At 43.6% G+C, this 19,977-nt stretch overlaps 1 protein-coding gene and 1 long non-coding RNA gene across 4 annotated transcripts in view; one reads left to right on the forward strand and one right to left on the reverse strand.

Moving 5' to 3' along the window:
• Positions 1-19,977, forward strand: part of PDGFRL (platelet derived growth factor receptor like) — a 46,740-nt gene that overhangs the window by 11,934 nt on the left and 14,829 nt on the right. The gene's annotated exons all lie outside the window — the stretch shown is intronic.
• LOC309619573 overlaps positions 1-19,977 on the reverse strand; it is a 39,971-nt gene that overhangs the window by 7,311 nt on the left and 12,683 nt on the right. The window contains exon 1 of one of the 2 annotated variants that reach the window (XR_014239038.1): positions 9,422-12,054. This is a non-coding gene — a long non-coding RNA (uncharacterized lncRNA). Of the gene's footprint in view, positions 1-9,421; positions 12,055-19,977 lie in introns of those variants that run through there. The other variant, XR_014239039.1, reaches the window with a different exon arrangement.

The following is a 19,977-nucleotide window of genomic DNA, read 5'->3' on the forward strand; positions in this document are numbered from 1 at the left end:
TTTCATGTGCCTACTGGCCATCTGTATGTCTTTGGAGAAATGTCTACTGTCTTCTGCCCGTTTTTCAATTGGGTTGTTTGGTTTTTTTTGCTGTTGAGTTGTGTGACCTGCTTGTATATTTTGGAGATTAAGCTCTTGTCAGTCACATCATTTGCAAATATTTTCTCCCATTCCGTAGGTTGGCTTTTCATTTTTTTTTTTTTTTAATGCTTTCCTTTGCTGTGCAAAAGCTCATAAGTTTGATTAGGTCCTGTTTGTTTATTTTTCTTTTTATTTCTGTTGCCTTGGGAGGCTGACCTAAGAAAACATTGTACAATTTATATCAGAGAATGTTTTGCCTATGCTCTCTTGTGGGAGTTTTATGGTGTCATCTTATGTTTAAGTGTTTATGCCATTTTGAGTTTATTTTTCTGCATGGTGTGAAGGTGTGTTCTAACTTAATTGATATACATGCAGCTGTCCAACTTTCCCAGCACCACTTGCTGAAGAGACTATCTTTTTCCCATTTTATACTCTTGCCTCCTTTGCTGAAGATTAATTGACCATACGTGTGTGGGTTTTCTTCTGGGCTCTCTATTCTTTTCCATTGATCTGTATGTCTGTTTTTGTACCAGTACCACACTGTTTTGATTACTGTAGCTTTGTAGTATTGTCTGAAGTCTGGGAGACTTATGCCTCCTGCTTTGTTTTTTCCCTTAGGATTGTTTTGTCAATTCTGGATCTTTTATGGTTCCATATGAATTTTTGGATTATTTGTTCTAGTTCCATGAAAAATGCATGGGTAATTTGATGGGGATCACATTAAATCTGTAGATTGCTTTGGGTAGTATTGCTATTTTAACAATATCAATTCTTCCAATCCTAGAGAATGGGATATCTTTCCATTTCTTTGAATCCTCTTTAATTTCCTTTATTAATGTCTTATAGTTCTCAGTGTATAAGTCTTTCACCTCCTTGGTCAGGTTTATTCCTAGGTATTTAATTTTTGTGTGTGTGTGATTTTAAAAGGTATTGTTTTTTTACATTCCCTTTCTGATATTTCATAGTTAGTGTAAAGAGATGCAACCGATTTCCGAATGTTAATCTTGTATCCTGATACTTTGCTGAATTCATTTATTAGGTCTAGCAGTTTTTGTGTGGAGTCCTTAGGGTTTTCTGTGTATAGTATCATGTCATCTGCATATGGTGACAGTTTTACCTCTTCCCTTCCAATTTGGATAGCCTTTATTTCTTTTTCTTGTCTGATTGCTGTGTTGAATAGAAATGGTGAGAGTGGGCATCCTTGTCTTGTTCCAGATTTTAGCAGGAAGGCTTTCAGCTTTTCACCATTGAGTATTATATTGGCTGTGGGTTTGTCATAAATGGCTTTTATTATGTTGAGATATGTTCCCTCTATACCCACTTTGGTGAGAGATTTTTTTTTTCAAGAATAGATGTTGAATTTTGTCAAATGGTTTTTCTGCATCTATTGAGACAATCATGTGGTTTTTGACTTTTCTTTTGTTAATATGGTGTACTACATCGATTGATTTGTGTATGTTGAACCATCCTTGTGAACTTGGGATGAATCCCACTTGGTTGTGATATATGATCTTTTATATGTGTTGTTGGATTTGATTTGCTAATATTTTGTTGAGAATTTTTGCATCTATATTCATCAAAGATATTGAGCTGTAATTTTCTTTTTTGGTGGTATCTTTATCTGGTTTTGGTATCAGGGTGATGATGGCTTCATAAAATATCTTTGGGAGTGTTCCATCCTCTTCAGTCTTTTGGAAGAATTTGAGAAGAATTGGGATAAGTTCTTTGTATTTTTTTTTTTTTGTATTTTTTGTAGAATTCACCTGTGAAGCCATCTAGTCCTGGGCTTTTGTGTGTAGGGAGTGTTTTTTTATTATTACACATTCCATTTCACTTACAGTGATTGCTCTGTTCAAATTATCTATTTCTTCTTGATTAAATTTTGGTGGGCTGTATATTTCTAGGAAGTTGTCCATTTCTTCTAGGTTGTCAAATTTGTTGGCATATAATTGCTCATAGTATTCTCTTAAGTTTTTTTGTATTTCTGCAGTATCATTTGAGATTTCTCCTTTTTCATTTCTGATTTTGTTTATTTGGGTTCTCTCTCTTTTCTTCTTGGTGAGCCTGGCCAGAGGTTTGTCAATTTTGTTTACCCTTTCAAAAAACCAGCTCTTGTTTTTATTGATTTTTTTCTATTGTTTTTTTAATCTCTATTTTGTTTATTTCCTCCCTGCTCTTTATTATTTCTTTCCTTCTGCTGACTTTAGGTTTTGTTTGTTCTTTTTTTAACTCTTTTAAGTGGTAGGTTAGGTTGTTTATTTGAGATTTTTCTTGTTTTTTGCAGGCCTCTATCACTGTGAACTTCCCTCTAAGAACTGCTTTTGCTGCATCCATAGATTTTTTTTTTTTAAGATTTATTATTTATTTATTTAATTTATTTTTGGCTGTGCTGGGTCTTAGTTGTGGCACACGAGATCTTTCTTTGAGGTTTGAGGGCTCTTTGTTGCAGCACGTGGGCTTCTCTCTAGTTGTGGCATGCAGGTTTTTCTCTTCTCTAGTTGTGGCAAACAGGCTCCAGGGCATGTGGGCTCTGTAGTTGTGGCATGCGGGTTCCAGAGTGCATGGGCTCTGTAGTTTGTGGCACGTGGGCTCTCTAGTTGAGGCACGTGAGCTCAGTAGTTGTGGCACGTGGGCTTAGTTGCCCCACAGCATGTGGGATCTTAGTTCCCTGACAAGGGATTGAACCTGTGTCCCCTGCACTGTAAGGCGGATTCTTTATCACTGGACCACCAGGGAAGTCCCATGTCTCAAGGTATTTTTTAATTTCCTTTTTGATTTCCTTGTTGACCCATTGTTTTTTTAGTAGCATGTTGTTTAGCCTCCAGGTAATCGTTTTTTTCTCATTTATTTTCCTGTTGTTGATTTCTAGTTTCATGCCGTTGTGGTCAGAGAAGATACTTGAAATACTTCAACTTTCTTAAGAGCCATAAACCTGTCCTCTTTCCATCACTGGTGTTGCTACGCCAGTCCCAGGCACGTTACCCCTCATCACCACCAGTACTGCAGTAACCACACCCAGGCTTGTCCTCCTCCATCCTCCTCAATGAAGCTAGAGTGACGCTTAAAAAATGCAGGTCTGATTGTGTCAATCCCCTGCTTAACACTCAGTGGGTCTCCATTGGTAAGGAAGTTCAACGTCCTCATGCGACTCTTTGAGACTCTCCCTGATCACCCCTGGTGTCTAGATTAGTGTGTCTGCTTTCATTGGCCTGGGTTCCTGTGACATCGTCAAATGCACCAAGCTCTTGGAGCCTTAAAACTTGCTGCTTTCATGGTCTAGACCACTCTAGACCCTCTTCACTTGGCTGACTTCAGCCTCAGGGTCACTTTCTCTGGGAAGCTCGTGTCAGGCCTCCCTAGATTTGCATCCTCATGGCCCCTGGTGCATCCTTTTTTGAGCACTCTACATACTTGTAACTCCTTTTTTTTTTTTAATCTGTATTTTTCACCAGGACTTAGCTGAATGCTTCACATTTAGCTTTATCTACTGAATAACTGAATAACAATCTTCCCCTTCTTGCTCACACATACCTTGGAGAATAAATAATATATGCATATAAGAAATATCTCTCTGTCTATCTAACCTCTTGTATTAAGTCGTCTTTTACGTTTTATTCTGAAGATACCCTTCTGGCTTCATGTGATGTGACAGTGTATAGTTTTTTGCTGAAGCATTATTGGGTTGGATGAGGAGTGGAAGGTGAGAGAATATGATAGTTTTTCCCATTTTCATCTCCATACTTGACGTGTGTATGTGTATACGTGTGTGTAGCTATTGCTTGGAACAAATCTGGCAAGATTTACTACTGTTATCCTTTTAAATGACTTAATTTACCGAAGTCAAATTTACACACTTTTTTTTTTAAATGAGAATTGAGCTGATTTAACTTATTCTGAACAGTCAGTCTTTGACTTACACAAACTATCCTAAACCTAGATGATTTAGCCCTTGAATATTTTATATTTTCTAGGAGTATTTTCAAAGTTATATTAGCCAGAATCTGTTTGAAAATATCTTAAGGACTCAAAGTGAAGTAAATATGAATCTGAATCGAAGAGAAATATCCTGGAGCTGAAAAAAACTGTTTTGACTTAGCATTAAATAGGATTTATTTCAAAGCACAGTTAGGGCTTTATAAGAAAGTAAAGACAGATGTGGGCCCCCAAGGACTTTATGGAAAAATGTGAAAAAAGATCTAGTCATAACTCTATATCAAACAACAACAACAAAAATCACAATTTCTTTGACACCAGAGATTCGACTAATTGGTTCTTGACATCTTTCCCGGAATGTGGTGCCTTTGGATAGAGAGGTATTCATCCTGTGTTTTCTTTTCCCGTGGAATGAGCTCTTTCCAGTGTGCTGATGGGGTTCTGAAAGCCTGGTCATGTTAACCAACCTGGGTAGCTTTCTGGAACTAAGTTCGTATGCTACCACGTTTGTCCACATGTAATCTTCTGACCAGAAGAGGGAGCATGTTATGGAACAGAGAGGTTAGGCTGAGGCACAGCTAGGTTGGAATCCTAACCTGCAAAGTAGGTCTTTGATGAATAATTACCCTCGAACCCAGTTTCCTTGTCGGGAATATGGAAATAATATCATCTTTGATAAATGCTGTCTGGCCGATGGTAAATGTACAATAAATTGAATCTAATTGTTACTAGGCAATGCATATTTCTCAAGTACAGTAATCCAAGTGATCTTTGTGGACAGTTCATTCTGACCAGGACTCACATAAATCAGGGAATTGTGCACAGCCAACATGGCTTCTGCTATAGAGGATCCAAGAAAGTTTGCACATCCCTTTCTCACTTTCATTTAATTGAGCAATTCTTTGAAATCTGGGCCTGTGTTCCTCTTCTCCCATGAAAGCATAAGCCCGTTGAGGGTAAATACCACATCTGATGGGTTCATCAGATTCCTAGCACCTAGAACAGTGCCGGACATATACCAGAAATCAGGAAATATTGTTTGGTTTCCCCAGGGGTTTAGTGAGCATGACAGAGGTCAGTTTCCAGTCATGCTGGAACATTAAGATTGTTACACTTAGTGCCGATGTGTGTCCTGTTATGTGTGCACTGTCCTGGGTAGGTAACGACAAAGCATGAATATATTTTATATTGAGGACACCAAGCCACTGGGATCCAACCCGGTTACCTCAGGGCATTTGTTGCATGTTGACCTCAGGAGTCATTAGTCAGTTTTATCCCTCTACCTTCTCCCTCTTTATCCACCCTGCCCCCTCTGTCTTTGCTTCTCTCTTTATCTTAGAATCCAGAGCCTGTCATGTCTACTAAACTCTTGAGTGCGTCCTAAGTAAGTTATTTTGCCCTCTGTTTTTCCTTCACTCCCAGTTGGAAACTTCCAACCCCAGACAAACCTGTTCACCTCCCTTCCCTTGTCAGCACGTGGACCGGAGCACAGCTGGAGGAAACCGCACAGCTGGCCCGACGGGTGCCATGAGTCTGTGGTCCCCTCATACATGCCTGGCAAAGCTGAATCTGTTTCTCTAGCGAGCTCATGTTTTCTCTCTTCCTAAACCTCTGATCTTCTCCATCTCTCTCACTTCCAGCTAGTGCAGTTCTCACGCAATTCACTGAGAAATTGGAGCCCTAGAATTGCCTTAATGTCCTCGTCACATTTCCTCCTTCCCTGCACTTACAGTTATAGTGGGGAGGGCTCTCTCCTATTGACAAAGGCCAAAGCTGCATCTGTGCCCTGGATCTCATCCTTATAAGCCTTCCAGGAGCCTTAAGACATCCGTTATTGCCTCCTTGTTCTGAGTCTTCAACCCCGCTTCTCGAAGAGTTCCTTTCCCTAAGCCTCCAGATGAAGAAGGCCTGCCTTGGCCCTCATGTACCTTCCGGCCACCCTCCTCGCTCTTCTTACCTTCGCAGCCAAACCTCCTGGAGGGGCCTCTCTCTACACAACTGTCTCCACTTTCTTCTCCTGTTCACTCTTCAACCACTCCACCTGACTCCTGCGGAGGACTCCACGTGCATTTTATCACCAAGGTCAAGGTCGCTCAGTCCAGAGTCCTCCTTTCAACCCCCATGTGGCTGGCCCACCATGTCCATCCAGCAGAAGAGAATGCCCTCCTCTTGGCTTCCTCAACGCCATATTCTGCCCATTTTCTTTCACGTCACGGGCCCCTCCTTGGGGTTTCCTTCACCGGCTCTGCATCCTCTCTTCTTCCAGACATCTGAAGTTGGTGCTGTGCCTCTTCTCCCCACATGCTGCCAGATCCCCCCATTTATCATAGATTAGGTTGCATGTTTTCTTCCGAGCTCTGGGTCCCCAACTGCCTGCTCACCTGCCTGGATCTTTCCTGAGGCTTCCTTGAAACACAACCACCTATAACTGAGCTCCTGATCTTTCTCCACACCTGGCCATCTTCCTGTGTCCTTCAGTTCAGTGAACAGCATGAATTCCCTCCGGTTGCCCTTGATCAGAGGCCTAGGAATCGCCTTGGACGCTTCCCTTTTACTTCCGCATCCAACCAGTTCCCGTGCCCTAATGATGCTACTGTTTCGTTATTTCTGGAATCTTCCCGCCGCAGCAGCGTCACCCCCAAGGCTCTCGCTCACAGCAGGAATCACACAACTTGCCTTTGTGTACCCAATCTTGAACTTGACCTCAGTCTTCCACATGGCAGTCAGATCTTTCACAGAAGCACATCCGGCCACGTTGCTTTCCTACTTCAAGCCCTTCGGGAGAGCGATTCTGTTGCTCTTAGAGTAAAGATGAAACTCCTGACACGGCCCACAAGCCCGTGCATAATCTGGCCCCTGCTTTTCCCCCTGCTTCCCTCCCCTTTCACTTCACTCCCTTGTTGTCCACACTCCAGGCTCCACGGACTTTTTCTGATTCTCAGTTGTGCAAACTCCTTCCTCCCTGGGGCCTTGGCCCATCTGGGTCCTTCTGCCTGTAATGCACGCACTGGATTAGCTGCTTACCATCCTTCAGATCCAGGCCTGTCACTTCCTCAGGGAGCCTTCCTTGCTCTCAGCCCCTGCCACTAGGCCCCAGTTACACATCCTCACTGGAGCCCTTATCACCAGCGATGTAGTTACCATTTCCCTGACCATTTGATTTATGTTTGTGTCCCTTGCGAGGCTGTAAGCTTGGCAAAGGCCGTGTCTGTTTAGTTGCTGGTGCTTCCCTAGCAGCCAGTTCAGGGCCTGGCACCCTGTAACTCCTCCACAAGTATTTCAGTGAGACACTGAAGCCTAGAGGGGTGTGCCTAGGGGGTGTGCGGACACTGAGCCTAGAGGGGGTGTCAAGTCAGGCCCCTGTGATCGCAAGACCTGGGACTCTGGGAACAAGCTCCGAACTTTAGAGCCGACAGGGACCTTAGCGGTTATCATGCTTAAGCCTCATCTTTGTAACAAATGAGGAAACGGACAAAGATGATAGACGGCTGGTCCAGAGCAACAAAGTGGTGGGTGGCAGTGTGAGTCTAAACCCTGGCCTCTCGGTTCCCGACGTTGAACTGCTGCCCTGCTCAAGTGCGCCAAGGCACGTCTGGTGGTAGGCACTTAGACCGAAGGACACTCGTGGTTTAATGAAGTAGTAGCTTCAGAGGAGATAGATTTGTTGTCTACTTTTCTTTTTCTTCCTCCCTCCCTCCCTCCCTTCCTTCCTTCCTTTTTTAGCTCTTTGGATACTAGACTAACACATCTGATTTACAAAGTTAAGATTCAAAACAGAAACAAAAAGGATACACTTTTTCAGAGTGGTGCATTGATTTCTTGCTGGGATAGCTTCGAATTGAAAGTGATTGAAATTTCACATTGATTTAGGATAACTTTTTGGATATCAGAATGTTAAAACATTACACTGGGCTATTTAGAAAGGAGAACTCTGTCAGAGAACCATAAATCACGCCTCATCCTAAAAGGCGGACTTTGATCACCCCAGAGGGTGGATGTGTGTTCCTCTGGGTCTCCTATTCTGCAGTGATTCCTTAGGATTGGCAAACCCAGGTCACTGGAAGGTCCACTAGATGGCAGCGTTGAGCTGTGCTACAGTTGTCTTCCTTTCACCAGTAAAAGAAACATCTCAAATGTGGACCGATTGGTTAAAATAATTGCACACGTTGTGCTTTCACACAAGTTCTTTCATCCTTTTAGGCAACTCAGCAGTCACAGTTTCAAGTTATATCTTAAACAATAAAGAATTCAATTTTCCAACAAACAAATAAAAAGAGAGGTGGGCATTTGTAACTATATGCCCACACCAGGATAAATGCACTGACAGCTCTAAGTCCATCTGAGTTTGAGGAACGTGCTGAAGATTCTGTATTTCCAGGTGCTGAAACTGATTCAGATTTTAATTCCTGACTCAGTCCATCCCAATCACATAGATATCCACTCTCTTTTGAGATCAGTAACAGCAAAGTTTTTTTTTGACAATAGTTGTTACCATTTTGCTCTGTTTTCTGACTCTTCTGCCTCACCCCTTCCTGCTCTCCTGCTTTTCATCCGTCTTCCCACCTCTGTCCTCCCTTAATTAATTCTGTTCCTCTCTTCCAACAATTTTTTTTTTTTTTTTTTGCATCTATGATGTTCAAGGTCCTGTGCTAGGTAGAAGCTGGAGGTATGATAGTGAGCAAGATAGATACAACCGCTATACCCACAGAGCTTTTACTTTTATGAGAAGACAGACTATTAAATAAGCAATTTTAATATGCAGCTGTGTGAGTGCCTTGCTAGCAGAAGTACAGGATCCAGGAGGAAAAAACTCAGGCTGATATGTGAGAGCTGAGAGTTAACCAGGTAACGAAGGAGCTAGGAAAGGAATATCAGAAAGTTCCAGAAGGAGGGACCGGCACGAGGAGCTTCCTCTAGCTGAGAAAGAGTACAACCCCTGGAGCACTGAGAGTGTGGAGTGGGGAAACAGGGTAGCTCTGGGCAGGGGAGGAGAAAGGAGGTGAGCAAGGAGAGAGGATGCTGGAAGGTTAGCGGGAGTCAGACCAGGGAGGGCCTTGTCAGCCATACTGAGGAATTTAGAGTGAAATCTAAGGGCACTTGTGAGCCGTTGACTTAAAGCCTTTATTAATGACACACTTAGAAAGTACAGAGGGCTACACTGCACAGTATGAGGGCTACTACTCCTCACCGTCTTTAGGAAAAGACAGCATCACTTCCCAGCCTCAGGTGGACCCAATCTCCCTCCAAACACCCTGTACCTGTTTTCTACAAACTGGGTTCTACAGACATATCCTTGGACCTAACAATTTTTTCACCATATATATATATATATTTTCATTTTTGCTTTCATTTTGTTGATAGTATAAAAAACATTCATAGAAGAACGTTCTGGACTATATGATCAAACCTCTGGTTGAGCGGTCAGCACCATCCATTTCCATCTTCTCTGGAAACATTTTGCTTCTTCAGTCTCAGCAGAACACACTCGCAGAGTTTAGAGCCGGGGAATTCTTGGCGCAATATTGAGCCAAGGAAGAAAAGAAGAAGCAACTTAGAATCAGCGGCCTGGATGACGGCTGAAGTATAAATCAGTGCTGGGTAAGAACAGGGAGGCGCTGGAGATTTAAGCTAGACAGTCAGCAGTGTCACAGCAGTGAAAACGAGCTGGCTGATGTGCTCATAAAGACAGCCTGGGCTGCTCTCTGGAAAATCAGGTCCAGGCGTCGTCTTTCAGGATGTTTCTGTGGTGTCTGGTCGGATGTTAGCATTTTTCAATCAAGAGCTGGAAGTTCGGAGGAGGTGCACAGGAGATCTCTTTGACGGCTGGTTCCTCTGAAAACAATAAATAGCTTCTAGAGAGAAGGGAGGGCATCTGGGTGTCCGTTTGGCCGCAGTTGGCAATGGTTTATCCACCCACAGACAGCACACAGGGAGGGTGGGCCGAGGAAGCAGACAGTGGGCTCCGGGCCAGTCTAGTCCTGCCTCCGGGAGGGGTGGTCTGGGGGTATTTCAAAAGAAAAAGAGAACGATGTTAGGAAGTGTTTGTAAACAGAAAAATCCCACTGTCAAGAAAGAATCTGCACAGACTTTGGTAAATACTGTCCTTCGTACTCTGGTGCTGTACTAAGGAAGAGGTCTTTATTTTTTTTCCTTCAATTTATTTTATTTTAGTTTGGTTTTTTCCTTCAATTTATTTAATTTTATTATTCTACGTTTGCCAAACATAATTTGATGTTTATGTTTGGTAAACACAAACTCTACCACTTTAACCATTTTTAAGTGTACCGTTCAGGGGCAGTGTGTACGTTCATATTGTTGTGCAGGTGTCTTTTTAATTCAAACTCACTTTCCTTCAAAGCTCATTTCACTTCATTTTCTGAGCAGGACAAACAAAGATGATGAGGTCCCATGAAAATCTTGGCACCCTCCCTTTGCTCTCCTACTTACCTGGAGGTGCCCTTTGGGTCCAGTTTGCTGTGGGAGATTGAAAGTCTACCGCTTCAGCCAAACCCTGATATTTACCTTCAGATGGATGTCTACCCCCAGAAAACAGTGGGGTTCAAAATAAATGACTTATCCTGCCCTGAAGGTCGAGCTCCCTCTTCCCAGACTCAGTGGCACCAGCGCCAGGTGTACTAGATGTTCCGACAGTGTTCAGGTTGCAGAAAAACACGGCCTGTTCCATCCAGACATGAGTGGTGGGAGTGGGAGCAATTGTAGAACCAGACTTGTAGTTGTCAGGATAGAATGAGGTCATGCAAGTAAAGCATTGGCACACACACTAAGCCATCTCAATAAAGGTGAGTTTTTTCAATCTCATACAAACTCTAGACGTCCATGATGCCACGGAGTGCGTACTCGTATCCAGACGCGTGGTCCTGTGATACTCCAGCTGTCCTCAGTCTACTAGTCATCAAGGTGGGGAAATGGGTTGAAGTACATTATTCAGTTTGGGGGGGGAAGTGTTTTCTGATCTTATTTTAAAAGAAACCAAAACATTCAATTTCTTGAGTGTTCTGGTTAAGTCCCGGTTTGATTATCCCAGATGTGCTGCACTGCATTAAAATACAGTAAGATGATGATCGTAAAGTCAAGTTAATGCATCAAACCGAAAACACTACAGGAATACCACAAATTATATGTGATGGTAATTTTGGAGACTGTTGCAAAATGCAACATTGTTTACAGTATACCATGAAGTGATTGCATGTATTTTACGAGTGAAACCCCGCCTTAAAAAATGTGTATAGATGTGAGTGAGGTCTAGGGTTTAACACGCAAAAGTGAAAATGGAAGTTGCCGTAGCATGATAATTCTCTGCCAAATATCTAAATGGGCAAAATGTAAATAAAACCATTTTATAAGGTATGTCAGAGGAGGAGGCAAGCAAAGAGGAATAAAGGATAAGATATGGGAAGTTTTATGTCCCCTGGTATACAGCTGTAGAGGATGGTACTTTATAAGGAAAAGAAGAAAAACAGCAAAACTAAGATGTCAGAGCTTGGCCTCTAGTCTCTGGGCTTGGCTGCCTTAACAGAGACAACCACCCACAGAGGCAGGCGTGAAGTTGCTGCCCTTGGGAATCTGCCCGGTACATCCCACGTTCCCGACCTGTTCGCTCTGTCCTGGGGCCTCAGGATCCTGCTATCTCCTCTTGTTTGGTGCTTTAGTGATCAGATCCTCTGTTCAGATTGCCTTTTGTACTGGATCCTAATTTTGCCCTTAACGCTGCCTTTCAGAGCACGTGCTACTTACTGCCGGAAGCCCGGCTCGTAACCCCACCCACCGCTTAGCACTCAGCTTCCATCCGGTGGCCCACCTGCCGCGGAGGGGAGATCACACAGCGCAAGCTCACCCTTCCCTGTAACAGCCCTGCTCTTCTTTATGAACTTGACTTAGTCACTAGGACAAGGCAGGGGTGATGGACCCTGGGTACCAACCAAAGCTGATACAGGAGAACATGCTCTCGTGCATTTAGTTTACAGAGGTGGCTCACGGAATGGCCTGTGATGTGGCATCGGCTGGTGGGCATCGTGGAGGAAGAGGTTGAGGACAGGACGTATCCGTATAAAAGCGGATGGGGTGGCTGCAGGGTGTCTCACAGCTTGAGATTAATAGGCCGAGTTATAGTTAGCCTAACTTACACATAAAGACAGTCCACGAAGTCAGGAAGGTGTATGTGAAAAGAAAACCAGAAGTGGCCCTGACCACAAGGAGCTTATGAACTAGTGGAATAAATGACATACATACCAGATACAGTTACAGCCTGTGGTCAAGTGTGAGTGTGCGGGGACGACGGGAGGGGAGAAGGCAGCTGTCAGCATGGGCTGGACAGGCAGGTTGATTCACTGAGTGATCGGTTACCTAACTGCAGGAGCCCAGGCCTTGAAGATAAGATGAGGAGATGCAGAAAGAAGAGCCAAGGAGAAGAGCATAGACCTCCCCAAGGGCCGGTGCCACGCAGCCAGCTTGGGGACCAGCGATCTGGCCTGGACCCTGCATTTTATAAGGGATTAGGTTAGACCCCCCCAGAGGCTAGGGGCTTTCTCAAGTTTGCACAGCTTTTAGTGAAAGTAAATTAGACTTGAACTTAATTCCCAAGGCCCCTCTAGTCTCTACACCAAGAAAGCTGCCTGTTTCTTACGTTTCTGATGTTTGCTCAGAAGATATGCCATCCGAGTGGCCTCAGGATGAGTGGGCGCCTTTAATACAGTGACAAGGTGGGAGATTTGGTGCCTCACTCTCTGGGCTGTGAATCCACTGTGCCAGGTACGAATGAGGTTGGCCCACAGCCTCTGCATTCACTATTATAACTTGGCCACAATGCGCTCATTGTGGCCGAATGCCAGCCCATTAGTAACCCACAGCTTGTTTTCCTAGCAAGGGTGGTGGAGGCTTGCTCCATTGTCTCCGGTCTCTCCTCTTCCTGGGCCTATTCTTCCCTGAAGGCGTGGCCGTGAGCATTCAGCTCAGCAGAGCTGGAAGATCTTTTTTCATGTGACCTCCTGGCCAAAGAAGTGCTGATGGGCTTATTCTACACAGTGAAATTAGAATTACCAGAAATGTAATAATGGAAGTTGTTCACATAAATAACCCCTATACACAGAATCATATGGGGGCCAGGTTTAAAATTTGACCTCACCAAAATTACATGACAACAATGCTTTACTTGTTATTTCTATGAGTTCTCTACATGGAGCTCACACATCTGCTAAGTTATCTTTTGCCAGCACCGCACACTTCCTCTACGTCACTCATTTGGTCAGGATTTGGTTAGGTATTTGAAATAATAGACACATGCTTCCTTTCCAATGCACAGTGGGAAGCATGGCAGATTCTTTTCCAGGACTTCCCAAGGATTCCATTCCCAGCTCTGACTACTGGCTCTGTGACCTTGGGTGAGTCACTGGATCTCTGTGAAATGAGGGATTCAACCAGATGATCTGTAAGGTCCCTTCTGGTTCCAAAATGACCCTTGGAACTTGTACTTAATCTAACATGAGTTAGATGATATGGGGGCCAAGGAGTTAGGACCCTTGGACAAGAATTCAGCCCATGTGAATTCTAGTCCATTCTGCACATGGTCACCTGTAACTGCTGTCTGCATCACATCATGCCATGTAGAAGGCTGTGAGTGACACAGGCAAGCATGAGATGTGTTCCTGATTCCTGCTTAAAAAGGATCATTTCACTAGAGAAATATAATAGGAAGTTGAAAAGGCTACATACTAAGCAGTGTGTGTGTGTGTGTGTGTGTGTGTGTCTGTGTGTATACACACGCATATAGTGATAAAGGGATCAAGTGCAGAGTGAGAAGAAGCTTAGATTGGGGTGTACTAGGGCAACCCCAATAGCACCTAAAATTTGTGAGCACGTATTCTGTGCCAGCATCTTTCCAGGATCTTGTACATTTATTAACTAACTTAATTCTCATAACAACCCTGGAAGGTAAGGACGATTAATCTCCCTGCCTCAGATGAGGAAACTGAGCACAGTGAAGTTAAATAACGTGTTCATGGTCACAGAGCCAGTAAGTAGTGGAGGCAGGATCGAACCAAGGAAATCTGACTCAGTGTATGCTCTTAACCGCCATTTTACAAATACCACCAACCGTAAAAGGTCTTCCCAAGAATAGAACTTGAAAGAATAATGAGGTTTAGGTCAGATGGAAAAAGAAGAGAGCCTTTCAGAGGTAAAGAGATGGCTGGAGGGCCGGGATGGAAACGAACGGATGTGTCTGGGTGGGTGAGGAGTTGGGCTGGATGGAGAGGAGGGTCCACGATGGAGGTGTTGGGAGAGCATAGGAGCCTTGGATTCCAGGCAAAGACGGTGGCATTCGATTCTGTGCACACTGGGAGCTGCTCGTGTTGTAAAGCTGGAGGAGATAATAAGATGGTTCTTAGGAAAGTAATCTGATGGTTTTGTAGAGTATCTGAAACATTCTTCTAGAAGGATCGATTTATAGGCTCATAGAACGTAAGGAATGGAAAAGAGACGTAGAGTCGATGTTGACATCAAGATCTAGATAAAACGAACATTTCCCACTTAGAGTGTTGACAGTGTGTCTTGAGATTTTCAGTGACCTCTTCCTTTTTTTTTTTTTTTAACTGATCCATGGGGTTTCTAAATTAAATGAGCACGTATTACTTTGTCATAAGAGAAGAAAAACTGTAAGAAAAGCAAAGCAAGTTAAACTGCTTAAAAAACTGCAGAATGGATGCTCTGCAAATGTATAATCAGAGATGGCTCATTGGTACTTTAAAAATCTGGAGGTGAGTTTTATGTTGTGTTGCCTTTATAGCATGTGGCTATGCACATTATTCTAGGCGGCCTGACAGGGTTTTCTGTTTGGTTAACCTCTGGTGTATCAGGCCTGGTGTGGGCTTGTGGTGTCAAAGGGATATCCACGCCTTGTTTTCTTAAGATCTGGGAAATCTCTGAAGGAGGAAGAGGAATTTTTCCTTTGTAAAGAAGCCAGATGGGTTGGCAAGAGAGGCAAAAAGGAGAGATGCCACCAGCAGGCTGGAAGAGGTGGGGTGAGAAGAGAAAGGGAACATTCCAGTACAGCGGTCAGAGTGGGGTGGGTGTCCAGGAAAGGACCTGGAGAATGAGAGAGAGGCTGGCAGGGCTGGAGGGACATCACGAATGTGAGCTCCTGTGAAGCAGTTGAAAAATGCCTACTATAACTTCTTTTTAAATAGCACAGAGGAATCTGGCATAAGTCATTGTAATAGAAAAGACCCAAGTCACATTTCATATACATTCACATAAGCTGTTGTTGGGATAGAAGTACTGTAGTTATATTGCCAGGGTTTTGAGTAGGTCCTTGGATAGGATTCAGATATGCAGATTGATAGATAGATAGATAGATAGATAGATGTATTTCAGATTAATTTCTGATATTGGAACTATATTCACTTTGAAGTTCCTCAGTTTACATATTTGGCTCTCTACTAGTTCCTCATACATATTTCTTTTCATCTTTTTTTTTTTTGGTCATAAACTGTGGAGCATGGATATATTTTACCCAAGATTTGTACTCTGTTGATGTGGCTCCACTCCCAGCATATGGTGGAGCAATTATTTTCTGACGCGTTCTTAAAAGGAGCCTTTAGAGTAAACACAGGCCCTGTATACACACTTGAAACATGACAAGCAAATACTCACTAATCTTTATCTCCCTTGATGCTTGGCACCGTTCCTTGTATGTAGTAGAAGCTAATAAATAATTTACGATTCTGAAATGAATGTTATTTGAATAAGGAGGATATTTGATTACATCTTTTTTTTTGAAGCCATCTTTATTTTATTTTATTTTTTTAACATCTTTATTGGACTATAATTGCTTTACAATGGTGTGTTAGTTTCTGCTTTATAACAAAGTGAATCAGTTATACATATACATATGTCCCCATATCTCTTCCCTCTTGCATCTCCCTCCCTCCCACCCTCCCTATCCCACCCCTCTAGGTGGTCACAAAGCACCGAGCTGATCTCCCTGTGCTATGCAGCTGCTTCCCACTAGCTATCTATTTTACGTTTGGTAGTGTATATATGTCCATGCCACTGTCTCACTTTGTCCCAGCTTACCCTTCCCCCTCCCCGTATCCTCAAGTCCATTCTCTAGTAGGTCTGCATCTTTATTCCCGTCTTGCCCCTAGGTTCTTCTGACCATTTTTTTCTTTTCTTTTCTTTTTTAGATTCCATATATATGTGTTAGCATACGGTATTTGTTTTTCTCTTTCTGACTTACTTCACTCTGTATGAGTCTCTAGGTTTGATTACATCTTTTCACCTTCCTCCTTACCTTTCTGTTTTATGCAGTGAAGTCATCACAGAGTCTCCCAAGGCAGAACATCTGGGATCATATAGTTGGGTGGCCCTAGGAAAGTCATTTAAATTGACCTTCAACTACTCCTCCTGGGACTCCAACACTGACTTGGGAAAGTTACCTAACCTCAGTTTGCTCACCTACGACGATGGGTATAATAATAGCACCTAACTCTCAGGGCTGTTCTGAGGATGAAATCAGTCCAAATGTGCAAAGGGCTTAAAACAGTACTTACCACGTGTTAAGCACTACTTAGATTTTAATTATGAGTCATAGTTTCGTCATCACCATCCCATGGGATTGAGAAAGAGTAACGTGTACCTTGGGTGCTGTCAGTTATAATGGTAATAACTGGTTGTTTTGCTGCCCTTGTTTCCTTCAACAACTTGCTGAATGGCTGGCTAATTGTCCATTTAAATAGAAAATGGGGTATCATGAATAATACTGAGCTAATTTAATCAGATCTTCCAGGTTTGAGGAGTTTTTTGGGGGTGTGTGTGTGTGACAATATTTAACAAGATTTACAAGCTAGATAGAGGCACCATTTCTCAGTCAAAATTCCTTCCGTTCATTTCATTTCGGTAGGATGGAAATCCACGTCCTTTTCATTTACAAACATTCGTAACCTGAGTCTATATGACACTAGATTAGAAGCTCTACCACTTAGAGTTGGGAGACTTTGGATAAAGTACTTTGTAAGTTTCAGTGTCTTCATCATAAAAGGGGGAAAATAGTACCTCCAACCTAATGTGGTCGTGAGGCCCATCACAGTAACAACGTCTAAAATATATTGAGCTCTTACTCTGTGCCAGGCTGTGATCTAAGTCTTGAACGAACTTGAAGAGCTTAGCCTGATGCCCTCCATAAGTGTTAGGTTTTATTGTTGTTGTTACTAGGAGTCTGTAGGTGTAGCCAGACTGGAAGCCATGAGCTCTAGATAAGGAGTCTGAAGGTCATGGTGGAGCTGGGATTTGAATCCTGTCAGTGTGGCTCCAAAGTCCATGATCTTATACCTCATGTGACTGCTGACCGTCACCACGGTCCTCTGGCCACCTGCCTTCCAGCCCAACCCTCTTTGTTACAAATTGAACCTGCCTTTGGTCTCCTTTCAGGGACCTCCTTCCCGGGGAACACACACCCTCTATTTGGTGCATGTTGAAACTCTCTGTCTTGAAGCTTGTCCTGTTCACCCTCCTTGGAATGCCCAGGGCACTTTGCATGAAGGAACTTGAGAGCAGGGAACTCTTCAGACATCATTGTGTCCCTGCCTCTCTCCTCCCGATACTCCCATTTCATTTGCACTAATTGACTATTCATGGAACCAATGAACTGATTATCTTGGAACCCAGGGCTCACCTCCCACGCTTGTCTTACAGAGTCTGGGGGAAGGACAGGAGCGTGGATGACCCCACCATTGTCACCTGGTCACTTCCCCAGGTGAGACGCACAGTGGGCCCTGACTTTGGCAGCCATCAGTCCCCTCCTCTGTGCCATCCCATGACATGGTCCCCTCCAGAAAAGAGCAGGCTGGGCTACATACACGAAGTTTCCAGCCTCCACCGATGGGAACGGACGCTGTGTATGTGAAGGTCAGGGTAGCCCATTGGAAGACACACATACACACAGTTCTAAATTTTGGACAAATACTCTTTGAAACCTGGACTTGTCCATTAGAGTTCACTGTGGGTCAGGTCTGGAAGTGCTGGTTTGGAATAAAAATATCTGGGGTCAGCTGATGTGCTGGGGTGTTCAGAGCTGCCTCCAATTAATGTAAATTCTGCTTAACTTTACTTTTTTGGGGGGGGGGGCAATTTGTTGCAGCACCTCTTTTTATTTTATTTTTTTCAGAGTGATTCTCTAGTTTTTTTTTAACCTATTGAAGTATAGTTGGTTTACAATGTTGTGTTAATTTCTTCTGTATAGCAAGGTGACTCAGTTATACATATATATATATATATATTCTTTTTCATATTCTTTTCCATTATGGTTTATTCCAGGATATTGAATATAGTTCCCTGTGCTATATAGTAGGACCTTGTTGTTTATCCATTCTATGTATAATAGTTTGCCTCTGCTAATCCCAAACTCCCAATCCTTCCCTCCCCTACCCAGCCCCCCCTTGGCAACCACAAGTCTGTCCTCTATGTCTGTGAGTCTGTTTTTGTTGCAGCACCTTTTTTTTTTCAAAGCTCCACTCAAACTTCACATCTTGCACTTCTTCCATCCCCAGGGATCTGTGAAGTAGTTACAGGAGGAGGGAGGGTCTACGGTTGAAGCATCTTGGGACCGGGCTCTGCAGGGCTCAGTGAATCCCCGTCTTCACCTCGTGGTGGAGACTCTACCCCCAGAGGCCTGAGGTCACATCCCAACCCCTTGGGTAGCCTGCTGCTTGGACTATGTGAGCCCATTAGTAGAAATGGACATTTTAAATCCAGGCATTTAAACTGTAATCCTGCTAAATAATTTGTTTCCTGTTTTACATTGTTTACAGAGAAGAGGGGGTGGAAAAATCCAGAAATGTTTTCCAGTGCATTTCCTTCCTTCCACCCCCAATCCTGCTAAAGATACAGCATGGTGGTAGGGGAAGCCCCAGGTGCTACATTTTTTATGTGCGCAGTTTCTTTCCTGGTAGGAATGGCATCTTACAATTTCTATCACCACCGTGCTAGTACATGCTGGGCCCACAGAAGGTGCTCAATACATTTATTGATCACTTACTGATTTTGCACCCTGGGGTCTGAGCTCTATAGGGAATGTGGCCGGATGTTATGGTCCACCTGGGAAGACTTTCACCTTCATTTTCTGTCTACCTTTTCATCTTTTATCTGCTGAAATCAAGCTCCATCCTCACAACTGAAATCACTATTTTGGTTGCCAAAGACTTTCATTCTGCCAGATGAAGTGTGTGGGTATGTGGTCATGAATCTCTCTGAAAGGCATTAACCATCAATTTCTTGAATCTTTCTCCTTGATGATCCCCTTTCCTGATTCTTCTTTCATTGCTGATTCTACTTTTCCCCTCCACCTACCTCTTCTTTTCCTATGCGCCCCCTGATTTGGCTCTAGATTTTGTCCTCAGCCTTCTCTTTCTTCTCCACACTTTTCCTTGTTGAGTTCATTCATTCCTTTAGCTCCTGCTTGTACCCACTGTAGACGATTCCCCCAGATACAAATCTAGAGCTGTTTTACCTCCTCTGTGCCCAGCCTGTATTTCCAATGACACCACGTGACGTCCACACTTACTTGACCCACATTTTATCACAAATTCAAACTCTCCATTAGTGAATCTGTTATTTGGTCACCCGCATCTCCTTTCTCTTCTCAGCTATTCCATCTTAGTCAGTTAAACCTCATTCTTTCCATCGCATGGAAATACAGATCAAGTGGTCATTCTTCATGTGTCTTTCTTCCACCTCTTATACCCAGTCTGTCGTAAATCTTCCCCAAGAAAACAAGCCTTGTATTCACTTCCATTCCACCGCCAACACCCAGCCGGGCCCCAGTGCTTGCTGTTCACCCCAGTAACGGCCTCTCCCTCCTCCTCCTCCTGCCTCCCCCATGCCTGTTCTCTCCACTCGTACCCTGGCTAAGGGGGGCCCGGCGCTTCCCACCTCCAAAACCGAGGGCGGTCC

This window comes from Balaenoptera borealis, assembly GCF_965194805.1.
Source record: "Balaenoptera borealis genome assembly, chromosome: 21".
Taxonomy (NCBI): Eukaryota; Metazoa; Chordata; class Mammalia; order Artiodactyla; family Balaenopteridae; genus Balaenoptera; species Balaenoptera borealis.